At 49.9% G+C, this 4,484-nt stretch overlaps 1 non-coding gene across 1 annotated transcript; it reads left to right on the top strand.

Moving 5' to 3' along the window:
- Positions 1-3,869: 3,869 nt before the first annotated feature.
- On the top strand, positions 3,870-4,027 carry LOC125773572 (5.8S ribosomal RNA). Its single transcript, XR_007420220.1, has one exon. It is a non-coding gene; the product is annotated as a 5.8S ribosomal RNA (ribosomal RNA).
- Positions 4,028-4,484: the final 457 nt, after the last annotated feature.

Below are 4,484 nucleotides of genomic sequence, written 5' to 3'. Positions count from 1 at the left end.
GAGTTGAAGTCTGGATAAGGACGCAGATCGTATGGTCGCTTGTCGACTGACGACAGATCTTTCAAATGTCTGCCCTATCAACTATTGATGGTAGTGTAGAGGACTACCATGGTTGCGACGGGTAACGGGGAATCAGGGTTCGATTCCGGAGAGGGAGCCTGAGAAATGGCTACCACATCCAAGGAAGGCAGCAGGCGCGTAAATTACCCAATCCCAGTACGGGGAGGTAGTGACGAGAAATAACAATATGGACCTCTCTAACGATGGTCCATAATTGGAATGAGTTGAGTATAAATCCTTCAACAAGGATCAAGTGGAGGGCAAGTCTGGTGCCAGCAGCCGCGGTAATTCCAGCTCCACTAGCGTATATTAAAGTTGTTGCGGTTAAAACGTTCGAAGTTGATTGCCCGTCCAGACACGTGACCGCCACGGGCGCCCGGTTACACGCCGGGGCCGTTCGTGCGCGCGCTCACGGCTGCGACTCACAATGGTGTACTTGGGCGTTACTCTGTGAACGAGTACCGTGCTACCGGTTAACTCCGGCACGGGCTCCTCATGGTGCTCAAGATACTCACATTTACCTTGAACAAATTAGAGTGCTCAAAGCAGGCTAAGACAAAGCGTCCGGCCCCCCCGTGGGGTTGGCGTTGGCCGAGAATAATCTTGCATGGAATAATGGAATATGACCTCGGTTTATACGATTTCGTTGGTTTGTCAGAAACCTAGAGGTAATGATTAACAGAAGTAGTTGGGGGCATTGGTATTACGGCGCGAGAGGTGAAATTCGTAGACCGTCGTAGGACCAACTGAAGCGAAAGCGTTTGCCATGGATGCTTTCTTTAATCAAGAACGACAGTTAGAGGATCGAAGGCGATTAGATACCGCCCTAGTTCTAACCGTAAACGATGCCAATTAGCAATTGGGAGACGCTACCCCTATTCGGTGCTCTCAGTCGCTTCCGGGAAACCAAAATCGGGTTCCGGGGGAAGTATGGTTGCAAAGTTGAAACTTAAAGGAATTGACGGAAGGGCACCACAAGAAGTGGAGCTTGCGGCTTAATTTGACTCAACACGGGAAAATTTACCAGGTCCAAACTTATCGAGGTAAGACAGATTGATAGCTCTTTCTCAAATTTAAGGGTAGTGGTGCATGGCCGTTCTTAGTTCGTGGAATGATTTGTCTGGTTAATTCCGATAACGAACGTGACTCAAACATGCTAACTAGAACGCTGTCAGCAGTGCGCCTCCGGGCGCACCTGACGTTACAGCCGGGCGGCGCCTTCACGGGCGGTCGTCGGCTACGTTTGCCCTGCTTAGCGGGACAACTTGTGTTTAGCAAGCTGAGAATGAGCGATAACAGGTCCGTGATGCCCTTAGATGTTCTGGGCTGCACGCGTGCTACAATGTGGGTCGCAGCGTGTTCTCGCCAATAGGCGCCCCCATTCCGAGAGGAACGGGAAATCACTAAAATGCCCATCTAGTCGGGATTGGGGACTGCAACGGTCCCCATGAACCTGGAATTTCTAGTAAGCACTAGTCATTAGCTAGTGCTGATTACGTCCCTGCCCTTTGTACACACCGCCCGTCGCTACTACCGATGGATTATTTAGTGAGGTTTCTGGAGGCTTACCTTCCGCGGTTCCTTCGTGAGCTGCAGCTGGCATGGCTGAAGTTGACCGAACTTGATGATTTAGAGGAAGTAAAAGTCGTAACAAGGTTTCCGTAGGTGAACCTGCGGAAGGATCATTACTGATGATCGTCCGCGAGTGACCAACCATGGGCTGCCTTCGGTGTAGCTCGGTCGCTCGCTTGCTATGTGTCAGAATTTGTTGAAAGCCAACTCGTTCGTTGTACACTTTGATGGGTGACCATCACTGTGTCCCCGTGCCGAGCTAGATCTCCCCTAGCCGTAAGGCACTTGAACGCCCCTTCGACGACGAGTTGCATGTGTGTGGTATGTGTCAGAATCTGGTGAAGCTTTCTGCATGTGATGTGCCTTGTGTGGATCCGTGGCCATTGCATTGTGTCTGGTGCTTAGATACCCAGACACTTAGAACGCTTGCGCGGAAAGCAAACTCGATCGTTGTACACTTTGATGGGCAACCGTCACTGTGTCTCCGTGCCGTGCTAGATCCCCCCTAGCCGTAAGGCACTTTGAACGCCCCTTCGACGACGAGTTACAAGAGTGTGGTATGTGTCAGAATCTGGTGAAGCTTTCTGCATGTGATGTGCCTTGTGTGGATCCGTGGCCATTGCATTGTGTCTGGTGTGTAGGTACCCAGACACTTAAGCAAACTCGATCGTTGTACACTGTGATGGGCGAGCATCACTGTGTCTCCGTGCCGTGTAAGAGCTCCCCTGGCCATCAGGCACTTGAAAGGTCCTTCGACGACGAGTTACAATAGTGGTGTGTTAGATACGTCAGGTGATGGTATCTACTGTTGTGCAATACGTATCCGGCCACGGCACGGAACGAACGGGAACTGTGGTGCAGACATACAAAGAGTTAAGCCTATTAGTCATTAACTCTAAGGACGGGGCCATGGGGCGGTACGCAAAGGATACGGATGAGCGAGTATGCAGGCCCAATACTCAATAGCTCGATCCGATCCAAGCACATGAGTTGACTGCGGCGCCAGGTTAACCAATGTGCTAGATTCTATTTGGCCAGTAGAATCTTGTGTCTTATGCGATTTGATACCAAGACACCAGAACGAAAGTTAGTTGAAGAGTTATTAAACTCTTATGAAGTATGGTTGTGCAATCACAACTTATGACTTTAACCTATAAAGTGGATATGGACTTGCAATTATAACATGGAATCTCTACACACCCCATGAGCTCGATCCAATCCACGCACACGAGTTGCCTGAGTAGCGACAGGTATACCGATGTGCAATACGTATCCGGCCACGGCACGGAACGAACGGGAACTGTGGTGCAGACATACAAAGAGTTAAGCCTACTAGTCATTAACTCTAAGGACGGGGCCATGGGGCGGTACGCAAAGGATACGGATGAGCGAGTATGCAGGCCCAATACTCAATAGCTCGATCCGATCCAAGCACATGAGTTGACTGCGGCGCCAGGTTAACCAATGTGCTAGATTCTATTTGGCCAGTAGAATCTTGTGTCTTACGCGATTTGATACCAAGACACCAGAACGAAAGTTAGTTGAAGAGTGATTAAACTCTTATGAAGAATGGTTGTGCAATCACAACTTATGACTTTAACCTATAAAGTGGATATGGACTATCAATTATAACATGGGGCACACACCATGTTCTCGATCCAATCCACGCACACGAGTTGCCTGAGTAGCGACAGGTATACCGATGTGCAATACGTATCCGGCCATAGGCACGGAACGAACAGGAACTGTGGTGCAGACATACAAGGGCCATGGGGCGGTACGCAAAGGATACGGATGAGCGAGTATGCAGGCCCAATACTCAATAGCTCGATCCGATCCAAGCACATGAGTTGACTGCGGCGTCAGGTTAACCGATGTGCAATACGTATCCGGCCATAGGCACGGAACGAACAGGAACTGTGGTGCAGACATACAAGGGCCATGGGGCGGTACGCAAAGGATACGGATGAGCGAGTATGCAGGCCCAATACTCAATAGCTCGATCCGATCCAAGCACATGAGTTGACTGCGGCGCCAGGTTAACCGATGTGCTAAGAGAGTTGTTCCTGGGCCTTCAAAGTGACTTCAAAACTATCTTAGCGAATGGTGGCCATGGGCGTAGACATGAGCCACAAGTCACAAGGCCTGGGACTATTGGGTAATAAAGACAACTTAGTCAGAAAGTTAGTCTTTGGACGTACCACCGGGATTGTGTTACATTGGGAACCTTACTATAAAACCCTAGGCAGGGGATCACTCGGCTCATGGATCGATGAAGACCGCAGCTAAATGCGCGTCACAATGTGAACTGCAGGACACATGAACACCGATAAGTTGAACGCATATTGCGCGTCGGACGATTAAACCCGGCCGATGCACACATTCTTGAGTGCCTATCAATTCCTTGATATACAACAAACCAAACTTCAGGGTGGAGCGTGCCACAATAGAACACTATGGCGAGCAGCCCGTCTAGTGTCGTGGGGGAAACACGCTTCCACACTGTGCATAATGGCGTGCTCGGGACCTTTGTTGGGACCGCAGGGCGCTGAAAGTAAAGGGGTGAACCGCATAAATCGCACGCACGTAAACGCGCACACACACAAATAGAGTGAGACGTATCGTAGGATACCGCTAAGAGTACGTTGTGAAACATGGGGAAATTCAATCGAAAACCTCTTTGATGTCCAAGAATTCGTTGACCGTATCCGTCGTAATACTGGATCAACGTGCTTGGGGGAAAACGTCAAAGGGTTTTATAATAGTGGTGCATGATTAACCCATCGATGCCCGAGGGGAACATGTTGTCCAATACAATAGTGGTGCAGTTGGCTCGACATGCTCGGGGGGAG

This window comes from Anopheles funestus, assembly GCF_943734845.2.
Source record: "Anopheles funestus chromosome X unlocalized genomic scaffold, idAnoFuneDA-416_04 X_unloc_40, whole genome shotgun sequence".
Taxonomy (NCBI): domain Eukaryota; kingdom Metazoa; phylum Arthropoda; class Insecta; order Diptera; family Culicidae; genus Anopheles; species Anopheles funestus.
This window is presented reverse-complemented; position numbering and strand designations above follow the sequence as displayed.